The sequence below is a fragment of the Cataglyphis hispanica genome, chromosome 1, assembly GCF_021464435.1.
Source record: "Cataglyphis hispanica isolate Lineage 1 chromosome 1, ULB_Chis1_1.0, whole genome shotgun sequence".
Classification (NCBI taxonomy): Eukaryota; Metazoa; Arthropoda; class Insecta; order Hymenoptera; family Formicidae; genus Cataglyphis; species Cataglyphis hispanica.
Window position 1 is genome coordinate 6283695 of NC_065954.1, and position 12329 is coordinate 6296023.

General features: G+C 37.1%; 1 protein-coding gene across 2 annotated transcripts in view; it reads left to right on the forward strand.

Annotated features, from left to right (window-relative positions):
* Window positions 1-12329, forward strand: part of LOC126849872 (transcription factor SOX-5) — a 144397-nt gene that overhangs the window by 37523 nt on the left and 94545 nt on the right. For both annotated transcript variants that reach the window (XM_050592216.1, XM_050592206.1), the window contains exon 2: window positions 5190-5284. The gene's annotated coding sequence lies outside the window, so the exon portion shown is untranslated. The remainder of the gene's footprint in view (window positions 1-5189; window positions 5285-12329) is intronic.

Consider the following 12329-nt stretch of genomic DNA (forward strand, 5'->3'; position numbering starts at 1 on the left):
GACAAACCCGTTTGAATCGTGGATTTTTATGTCGCACTTTAAACAGTTAAAGAAAACTGCATGGTATAAATGTTGCTCGAACACGTTATCGTGGAGTTATATGATATAAGACATAAGATATCTTTTTTCTCATTCTAATCTTACTTTTCTCACATTATATCTTACGCGTTCACAGTTTGTACAGTTTTTAAGTCTTCAGTAAACATAACGATCATAAAGTGCTAACAACAGTTGCCTTAATACTATCGTTTCCACGCTGCTTATCCCATAAACCTCTACGTTTCATGGGTTTCACCGAACTTTTACGGTATCGTTAATATGTCGAATTTACTACGTGCCTCTATATAATATTCCTGCGAGCAGGATCGCGCGCGGACACAAACAATAAAAATAAGGTACAAGAAGTAACCTTCCATCGAGGGGGATGCATCCATATAAAAAACAAATTCTTAAATTAAAGAAACGAATTGTCGTTTGGGCAAGGTGCAAAATGTAACGGGTTAATTATTGTGTTTACACGGAGAGTACAGTAACCGGCGATTTCTTGAAGTACAAATACCGGTAACTTAGTTAAGACGAGCGCTCGCGTTCGGATCTAGAGCGGAGACGCCGGAGAGGAAGGAGAAAAAGGGGGGATTACCGAGATAGAAGGAGAAGGAGCAGTAGAGAGAGAACGGACGAGAGACGACAGTTCAGAGGAGAGGAAAAGAGATTCGTGATGTTTGTGCGTATTGTATATGTGAATACCTGTACATACGTGTGGTGATTGTTGGCGAGGGGGACAGCTGGTAGCGAGGGGGACAGGGGGGGAGGGCCAACGGGTGAACGGCCTGCCGCGTCCTTGCGAGCCACCTGACCACACCGGCCGTGCCGCCACCACTCGGCCTCTTCAGCATCCTTCCAGCGGTTCGGACTCGCCTCTTCCAACCGGCAAACCCCGCTCGTCCTACTGGGCTTCTACCTGACCGATCGCATACATTTACGGCTCCTCTGTGCCGATTCCCGCGAGTTCTCCCGCGATCGCACCTGAATCTTTGACATGCCATTCTGGTTGCTCATGACTTGTCACCGTTTACCGTAATCAACATCGAACTGAGATGCGGATCTCGTTACTTGATTTGATAGTGGATTCTGGAGCTTCGCGATTATAATTCAGGATCCATTATAATTATTGATAATAATTCGGGATCCATTTTGTTTTTCTGAATATGTATTTTAATTTTTATATAGTATTCCGAAATATATATTTTTATATATTATAATGTTTATCGTAATTCGATTTTAATATCTAGAAGATAATATTACAATGGCCTGCAATTAATACAAGTAAATAGCATTCTTAAATTTACAACATATGTACATTGTCCAAAAATGGTTACCTATTCTTTGTAATGCATGCTTCCTTATTTTCAGAAAATGCCCACGCATTATTAGCATGTTACTGCGATATCTTACCTTTCTCGAGAACTGTCTGCTTCAACTTGTTTATTTTTCTTGTGTAACATACACGATATAATCCTGTATCTTTTGTATCGTGCGATATTGATCGACCATTTAGCATTTATCCGTAGATATTGATTGTTTTATTCGAGGCTTTTCACTTTCTAATGAGTCGCTATTTATAAAACGCATTATTCTACCTATCTTTACGACACATCTATGACGCCAAGTGATTTCTACATCTTACTTTACTACACTATCTAATCCAGTATTAAGTTCTTGCTTATCTCAATTACCGGTGTGTTAATTATTCTATAAATCCAGTTTTTTAATTAATACAGTCTTTTTTACGTTATGTATTATAAATTTATGCAATATTTTGTTCATTCTCTTTTCTTTATACATAAAGGCCATATTATATATAAAGGCTCCCTGAGTTCGATTTAAATATATTGATAAAGTCATGCAATAAATAGTCTCCTTTGTTTTTTAAATTATTATAATTGCTCGAATCTACTGACAAATACACGACCGTGAAAATTAAAAATGAGATCGATACAATAAAGAAGAGAGGGTCGATGTCCGTTTAATGCTTTATAACGGCACCTCCATGGATCGTCTCTTCTCTTTATATCTTATTATTATCAAAAATTATGTAATACGCGTATGTGAACATAAGAAATGCAATATACTCATATATTAGTTGCCATTACAAGCAATTATAGTATATGCTTCTAGATGTTAAAACCGGATCATGACGATTATACATGCAACACGCCACATTATACATGCAAAAATATTTCTAAAAATTATATAACAATTAAAAAAATTTAATTCAGATATTTTATATCGCATTACAGATACATGATTTATTGCTTTGCGTTTTTAACACGTAAATAAATTGCGAGATGATTATGTACTCATGATGGTACCTCTTCTCGATATATATATAATCTCCATTATTGCAAGACACTTGTCTCTGTCGCAAACTTCTACATCGTGTGCGTTTCCATCTGTTCATTTGCACGTAATCCAAATTGATTTTATGTACACTCTCCGAGTGTTCCGTATACTATTGATTGCAATCTTTTCTCTCTCACGGCTCTCGATGCTTCGGTACCACTTTCTTACCGGGTCGAAAGTGGCTATTTAGCGTCTTTATGGCTCCTCACTGCCTAGAAACTGTAATGCGCCCGCGGCTATATCGCTTCCACGCTCGCAAATTTATCAAGTGTTATATTCGTACAGCACGACCACTTATTCTTAATGTCTTATTATTCGCCGATCGTCATATATATTTTTCTTTATGCATATTTTAATCTATTATGTATATTTTTTTTCCATTTAATTTTAAATCAGATGTATATTCTTGCGATATGTTCCTTTAATATAATTCGAGAAAAAAAATGATAAAATATGGTCAGATGTAAATATGCATAATTAGTTTTGAAAAAATCTGATAATATATGTAATTTTATATGATCATAATAATATTCGAAATTTGGCGCGATATGATCTTATCTTTATATAATTATATTAGGTTAAAATTTTATATATATTTCATATATAATCAATCTAATCGAATAAGATAAGATCATATCATATTTAATTATACATGATCTTATATAATTACACGAGTCTATTTTTCTCGGAAATATAAAAAATTTAAGAAGGAAAATTTATGATCGTTGAAAAATCGAGCAATATCAAAGTTGTATTGTTGTTATGTAATCCTGCATCGACCAATAGATTTGCTTCATTTTTGCTTCAGAAGAAAATTAATTTGTGTTACGATTTAGCAATGTCATGATCGCGCGAGTGTTGTTTTTACTTCATGGACGATTGCTCAGCTGGACGATTACACGCTTCATGGTGGTATCCTGTCGAAGTATGTAAGCAGTATCGAGAGAGAGAGAGAGAGACCGTAGGTTACGGAAAGATCCTCAGGGCTAATGATCCATCACCTCCTGATTCTAAAGTCCGAAGTGGCTATTTAACGACTTTACAGCTGCTTGCCATCCGGGAACGCCCACGTGCCATAGGTAAACCCCATCGACGCGCTTGCGAATTGATCAGCCGGTCTATTAATAGAGCGGGAGCTACCTGCGATCTTTCGGAATGAGAAACGATATAGTCCTACCAGTTTTCGACAAAAGAACGCCTAAAAATCGGCGGCTTCCGTTCATCGAATCGAGTGATTAAACATTTTTAATATTTTTATACGCATTATAAAATCAGATATTTTGTAGTTTGCAGCAAATCTGAAAGATTTGTCTTTCAAATTATATTAAATTAATATTATCCAATTATTTTAAATTCATAAAAAATTTATCATGTCAAAGGTTTTAAGATATAACCGCATGAAGACTTAAGTATCTGACAAAAACTTAATGCCATTTTGTTAGATAATTGTTATAAAAAATTGTAATGATATTATTTGTAATAACTATTTGTAAAATGTTTTCTTTTGTCATTATCTGTATTATCATGATACACACACACAAATTATTAAAATTATTTATACAACATATTTAATCAAATATATAAATGCAAGTATGTTTCAAATATTTAAACAGTTCTTATATGATTATAAATTATAGAAAGAGGAAAATGTTTAGTGAACATTTATTATATTTTTATATTTATTATATTTTCTCAAGACTCATTTAACATTGTCAGATTCCATGCGGCGGTAGGAATGCCGGCGTTTCAAGTCGAAAACATATTAAACCATAGAAGGCGCACGGGAGGGAAAGAGAGAGTAGCAAGGCGGAGAAGAAAAAGACAGTGACGTAGTACCCGTGTTCGTAGGAATCTCGTGTCATCTACCAGGTTCTTCTCTCCTACCTCTGAATCATCATCCTTTGTCTTTTTCCAGAATCCTTCATACCTGTCGGTATGACCAACCGCAAATCGCCGATCTTTTGACTTTTATAAAAGCGAAGATAGCATATTTAACGAATGTATTCTTTTCTCGTTAATTCTCGTTAATTGAATGAAAGTCATTACGAAAAAACCACTATGCTGCAGGATACATTCGCATTATCTCATAATTACGAAAATTCATAAACCATTGTAGTTGTGTTTAATATTGCTATAAAAATGCAAATTACTGTAATTTTAGGAGAAATATTGCGGTGTTTTAATTGGTTCTTTTCATTCTCTACTCGTGACTGAAAAGGATTAAAATCGAGAAACATTTCCGGATATTCATTGCTAAAATTCTCTACATTAATTTGCTTTTATTCTTGATTATGAAACTACGTTTATGTTTACTTAATTATACTTTCTTTTGCAAAAAAAAAACTAGGTAATCCGTGATTCTTTTTTATTGTGTTCTTTATTAGATTATATCTCATGTTATTTTATTTTCAAATTTTATTTTTTCAACCTTCCTTTGTACAATTCCAATTTACTTTAATTCTACATCGAATAATAATAAATCGAAACCGAATTAAGTCGAGATGCAAATACTTATGTTATTAGCTTCGGTTTTATATATATATATATATATAATACATGTCAAACAAATATATCATAAAAGAATAAAAATTTAAGAGGATTTGAGAACAAGCTGCGAAAACTCGCGCAAGTAATGAAAGTTGAAATGGATTATGTAAGAATATTAGAGAAATAGAATTCGAAATGTGTATTACGCGCAAGAAATCCTATCAAAGGTTAAACTGCGCGGAATGACGTTTTGCATTATTCATCAAGCTGACCAAGATTCTTTTCTGTCTTGTTCGCAGGATGGTGCGCTTCCTGATGTTCGCCATAATTGTACGACGGTGGACGGGGTCGATACGGCCGTAAACCCGATCAGCTGGAAGGAGATTCGAAGCTGGTAAGTACGAATGACACCTGCTTATTGTGCTTATTCATTCAGGATGCGGCTATCCAACCGTGTACAATGTGACTTAATGGAGAACCCATAAAGACCTTTAACTACGAAATCTATCATCGCGTATAGTCTAACTATATACCAATGCGATTTATCAGTGATGTGACTTATTCCCCTTGCGATACATCTCTGCGTAGCATGTTCGTAGCTTGTTCGGTACTCGTTTATCGAGTTGTTGCACTTGCATACAAACGCTTGTTACAAGCGTATTTCAATTGGAATCGTGTTATAACGTAATGATATAATAATACTTTAAAACTTTAGAAATCTGCGCACTTTCTGATACAATCTCATCAAATGGATTCTCATAGAATCTGTAACATTTGACTCCGCACCTTACATTTACTTTTTTTCAACTTTTTTATTTTAAAGAAAAAAAAGATGGACATTTATCTATTGAAGTGTTAAAGTTATCTTATTTTGTTTTATGAAGTTATTAGATAGGAAAAATTATACGGTAAAAAAATTTGTCATTCAGACGGAGAAGAGAGATAGAGATAAAGAGAGAGAGAGAGAGAGAGAGAGAGAGAGAGAGAGAGAGTCATGATAGCTCACTTCTGTATACCTTCGGGTGCTGATATGCTATCGAAATGATTTATACGATTGCTTTTGCGAGTGATCGATCGAATTGTACGCGGTAGGTATATTGTTTGACAATAGGGTATGTACGATTGTGCTCCAGGCGTAAAAAACGTAAAAAATAGAATTTACGTAGAATCGCGCACGTGACAGTGTAAGTGGAGAGAAAAATACTTGATGTTTGGGTTAAGCATGTATTCAGACACACGCGGACAATCACGAACGGCGGCACACGATTTTACAATAAGTCAATCCATTTTCAAGCTGCGTAAGAGTCTGACAAAAAAAGAAAGATCCAAGCTGGATATAGTTATTGCGAGTGTACACGTGAACAGGTCGATCCGGTCGAGTGAGATCAAACGAGAATGCAGAACAAAGAATAAAAAGAGAGAGAGGAGAAGAATGGACGTGGGGGGGGAGGGGGGCAGGGGGTTTGCGATGGCGACAGGAAAGTGGGAGGGGGGAGGAGGGAAGCAGAAACGAAGTACATGTATATGATAGCATCAAGGCCGATAAAGATGTGAGGGAGAGGAAGAGAGTAGCAGAGACATCGAAAGAGAGAAAGAGGTGAGGATGTCATACAATAATCGAACCCATTCGTAGCACAATGTTTACAAAAGAGCGATATCTAATCGGCGAAATGCTCGTCGAAAAGTAAACCGAGAACAGGGTGGAGCACAACGTGTGTCGTCTCCCTTCGTCGTTCACGGCCGTTTTCGTCCATCCGTCTCGCGCTCGCGAGCACGCGAACGGGTTATGCGTGCCGGAGAGCCTCTCCTCACGGCAATACCTGCCGCGCGCGGTGAACAGCACACTTCGTTCGGTGGTATCAATGTATATATATATATATATAAACATATATATGTGCATATATATACGCGACTTTGTATAGCAGTGCACGCATACTTGACGAGATGCACGCCCGCGCGCGCGCATACGCACACTCGCACCGGCCAGCACGTATTGGCGTATCCAGCACCGTCGAGTGTATTGTATAATGCAGCCATTGATAGCCGTCCTCTCTTTCACGCACGCGATATGCTGCAGTCGCTGCAACCCGTGTCCGGTGACAGCCTCCAGTGTCCAGTCTCCCTGCCGGTGAGTGTCCACAAGATTTATTTTCCCAGGCGATATATACGGGGTGGCGTTGCGAAAAACAGACACGCGCTCTCCTACCGCGGAAGCGGAAAATCCAGCTCGCGATCCAACTTCCTCGTGTACAATCGCAAGAACAAGGCGAGAATAATGATTTATCGCGCGTTGTAGTTTTTCAGGACGCGACGAAGAGTACAATCTAAGCGGAAGTACTATTTAGTGAGGTGTGACTTTGTTGGGTTGGATATTCTGCGTTTTCATTGTGTATCGAACATTCAATTTCTTATCTGTCATCAGAAATGGAACCGATTGGGTACGTAGAAATCATAGTTTAACTATGTGCTTATTAGCGAAAAAGCAAGCTGCACAAAATTAAACATTAATTATTAATTGTGCATATATTATTATTATTATTATTAAGCTTTCTTGAGTTTAAACTTTATAGAAAAAGTTTGTTTAAAATCTTATTTAACATATAATGATGAAATAAAATTAAAAATATTTGATGAAATTAAATGTGAAAAAACCAACGGATCGATAAAATAGTGTTAGTTTTTAATTATTTTCAAGCAAATTTTTCAATATACATTTAATTTTGCACTTAATGATAAAGTGCATAAATTAATGATGAGAGTAAATCATTTGCTATGAACGATATATTTTCAATCAAAATAGTATCCATTGTAAAAAATCCATCAATAACAGCGGTAAAGAGCAGATATTTTATATATTACGAAACGTGTTTTTACTTTACAATTCCAAACCAGCAATTAGTGTTACTACACGATGAAACGGAAACGAGTTACCGTGAGCTTACGCAATGTTCAAGTTCCGTCATTGCTCGCATAAGATTGACTTCAGGCAAGAAATGTAGCGAGAACAAAACTTCTCGTCCGCGCTCGCGACTTTCCGCCATTAACTGCGCGTATGTCGGAGGTATCGTCGTTGTTTTCTCGATCGCGATCTCGCCGTCTCCCCCCAGTCATCGTCTCACTTTCCAGACACTGTCTTTCTCGGGACCCCATGGTACTTAACGAGCAGATTACTTTCAGCTACGGCGCTACATAAGCGCGATCAATTTACAAGCGCAGTGAACTGCCTCGATATCAGGCGTGGAAGATTGCGATCGTCATGTAGCAACCGGTTCGGCGAAAGAATCATTCCGACGATTTGTCATAGGGAGGTGACGAGCGACGAGTTACGATTTGACGAGGAAACATTGAAAATGATCGGGCACAATCAAGACACCCGTTGGATCGTCGATCGCTCTGCCGTTCGAAATTGCGTAAACGGAATTGAATTACCGTCCGTTGCGAGAGAACGTGCAATTCGCGTGCACGGTTCGATTTATTGACGATCGCTGATGGATAGCCACTGAACGCTTGTCATTTTGCGGACAACTAAAAAAATTGTCGACGAGATCTTCATTCGATCGCGCGCGGTAGACGATTTTATTTGTCCGCGTTTCTTACATATTTTGCAAATCGAAAAATATTCCCCTTTCTAATATTAACGAATGTCATAAAATATCAAAATTACTTTTGTTTTTGTAAATCGCAGAAATTTTTATGTACGATGCGACGAACGCGAATTCACGGATTCCTCGAACATCGGTTTCCATTCCCGAATACGTATATCGCATTCGGTGATATTGACATGCCACCAATGGCGGAACGCTAAGTAAATAGCGCGCAGCTACGGGTATCGTACTGGCTACGCCAGTATCATCGTTCCATCTAGCAATTGTCAATAAACTTGTATCAGCGTATCTTCCAAGACGATGATAAAATGTTATACGGTTTAGCTCGAGATTTTTGACGGTGGGAAAGAGCACTGTTTACACAATGGTGATTACGTGCTTCGCGAATGCTCGATGCGAATCATTGCGCTTCCGCGCAATTTCGTTCCTCCGTTTTTTCGATAAAAAAAGCAGATCGAAGCGCGGAGCGCGTTAAATTGGGAGTAATTTGGACGCGACGGCATCACAAAAACAAGTTATCTCAGTATACTCGTGTAAACTTTAACGAAAAATAATATTTTCCCCGGCATTTGTTGATCGTAACTTTGACGCTCCTTCTACGCGATTATTAAAGTCGCTTTGCGTGAGAAGAGAAATCGGGAAGAAGAAAGGCGTAGGAATAATCCACATTCATTTATCTTGTTTGTGTCTTTGAAAAAAAAAAAAGAAGTGTATACGAGAGGAAAGGGAGAGAGAAATGTGACAATATGCGCTGATACATATGTTTGTGAAACGCGGAATGCCCTGACACAGCGGGTGAGATTCTTTATTGCAAAATTTTTATTTCCTCGGACAAAAAGGTATCACGTCATTTGCGTGCTCAGAAACGCGGGTAACAGCCACCGTCGCCAAAGTTATTAACGATAACTCAAATTTTTGGCAACGACAAGTGCTTTAAGAATATCGGGCCTCGACAACACATAATACATACTCATATATTTGAATCTCGATCATCTGCAGATAGCGAGTTAAAATAACAACGAATTGAAAATATGCGAAGAACGCATGATCATGTGTCGTGGATAAAACTACAGAGGCGAGGGAGGCGAAAAAGAAAAGAGGAAAAAGAAGTTAAGACGCTCTTTTGTCGGTACGTCATTATGACATCCGGTCACCGTATGGTCGTTAAAATGACACAAATGGTGTTTCAAAAATATCAAGTAAAATATATAATTAAACATATAATTAAAAATAACATCGTGCTTATTGCAATGTGTTTTTTTTTTTGCATCCATTAGTTTGAAAATTTATTTCTTACTATCATTGCATATAAAAATATTCTCATTGTAGTTTAATAAATCAAAGATGCTAATTACAAATAATTATATCAAATATTTGTATATTTATTTACAATTTGCATATTATGATTTATACTATTTATACGTTTTTATATTTAAACAATTTCAAATGCATATATTTGCACGGGTATAATGAAAGAAATTACAAGGAGCATCTTCTTGGTAGTCTCTTCGACGAATAATACCTCTTTAGAATACCTCGCCCAGGATTAACACACTCTCGCGAGATTATGCAGATCCTGGGAAGCTTGTCTATTTAATTCTCGATTTATGCGGAACTCGCTGGCCGTTGAACGTGTACCCCATAGTAGCTGTTGTCGTCGACTTTAATCGAGGTCTGTGTGTGCGTGGAACAGCCGATCGTGAATCTGCCGTTGACGCCGAGAAAGCCCGGCCTCTTTGATAAAAAAAAACGTAGGCAAGCATAATCGTAAAGTGCGAATGTTATTCTCTGGGCGATGAGCGAAGCCGCGAAAGAAAGAGCGCGAAGGGGCAATATTTTTTTCGGCGCGTATAATGGAACGCCATGGAATAAGAATTCCACGTCTCGCAGTCGCGACAAAGATCTCGGGCGATATTCGAAGCGGAGCTCGAAACTGATGTAGGTACTGTTACTGGTTGAATTACGACGAGTCGCAAAGCAGCAATTAGTATCGCTTACTTAGTCGAATAAATTTCATTATCATTTATATCCATCCAAGAATCGATTTTAAGAATTTATTTTGTGTCATCGACAGCTGGATAATATTTCTCAAATTCTCTTGCTACAATATTTTACACATCGGAATTCTTTCATCATTTCTTCGTTGTACTTGTCAATAAATTCGAGGGAAAGCTAAAGATCGGCGGGGCAACCCTCGACCGGTATTCGAGCGCGTTGTGGATTCCATCGAGCACGTCAATTGCGAATGATCGGCGAACTAAAGACGACGAAACAGGGACGAGCTCGGTCGCCCGAATTGCACAAGCGGATTATACGTTTTCCTTCGTAATAAAACATGGGAGGTCTCAAAGGGAAAATAATGTCTCCCTGATTACTCGCCTCGATTCAACCCGCTACTCTCCTCTCCCTTCCCGACGCCTCTTTCGCGCTGTTTCTCTTTGCAGGGATATAACTTCCCGGTCCTTTCTGTGCCTGGGACTTTGTTGAAATGGGGATTAAAACGATGTTTGCGCGGAAGCCAAAAGCATTACCGACTTTATCTTTCGAATTGCACCGTATTACTTTTCCTTTTATCTCGCGGCGCTTCTGTAATATTTGTTTTCTTAATTTTAGTCGAACAACGAAGGAAGATATTCTTTGCTATAAGATTACATGTGAAAGAATTAAAATACGGAGTCAGCTTTTTCATTCATGTGCAACACAAGTTAGGTTACGCGAAACGAGATTATTTTTAACGTAAAAATACATTCATAATATAATTAAATCCTAGAGAGTACATTTTTTTTTATTCAAATATTCTGTTCAGTTTGTTAATTGATTTTTATCAAATATCATGTATGAATTTTAAATACATTAAATATATATCACGGCTATCACATATATCACGGCTTTAAATCGATGTGGCACATTAAATAAGTTGATTTCACGTGATAGCCAGTTTTTGCGAAATCTTTTATCTTTTACCTGCCACGTTTTCTTATTTATGTATATTGATGACAATAATATTATAATTACGTAGATTCTGAGTATAATTCGAACGTTGGCCTGTCATTCGGTAATCACAAACCGGTTGGATGACAATACAAAATCCTACTTTTTAGTTATCGGCTCCAAAAAGAGGGACATCGCAATCTATAAAATTTTATACATCAATTTCATAAATATAAATAATCATTTATAAATGCTCTCTACGATTTGTGAGATGGAGATCTTTCTCTCCATCTTTTGTAATAAACATATTTCACTCATAAACTAATATTCATTAAAAATACATTATTCATGCTAATTATGCAACGATGATTATAAAAAAATATAGACGATTTATTAGCCTATTAATGCTAAAATTGCTAAAATAAAAACAGATGACATTTCACCTTTCAAAATGCGCGATTTTTTAATGTATGTATTAATAAATATGAGAGTGAGTATGATTGCTAAAAGGGATTAATAACTACCGACACATGTATTAATAATCATAATGCTAATTAACTAATCGGAGACAATATGTGTATGTATAAGGCATATTCTCTTCTTTTATGTAACGTATAATTATTATTTTTATAATGAATAAAAATTGCAATATCAAATTTGTATCATATTTCGCGAAGCATACGCAATATTCGAGCTTCATTTTCTCGAGCCTCAAATATTCAGTAAAACGAGCTGCGAAAACAAAACTATTGGTCCCTAATCTAATGAAAGCCACGAGTAAAAAAAAAGAAAAGAAAAGACGCAAGCCCAAGAACCAAACGGTCGGTCGAGATGGGTAGACGTCGCGGCAAAAGCTTGTCCATAATGTATAGAGCCCGCGCGAACATAAAATTCTCCAATTGC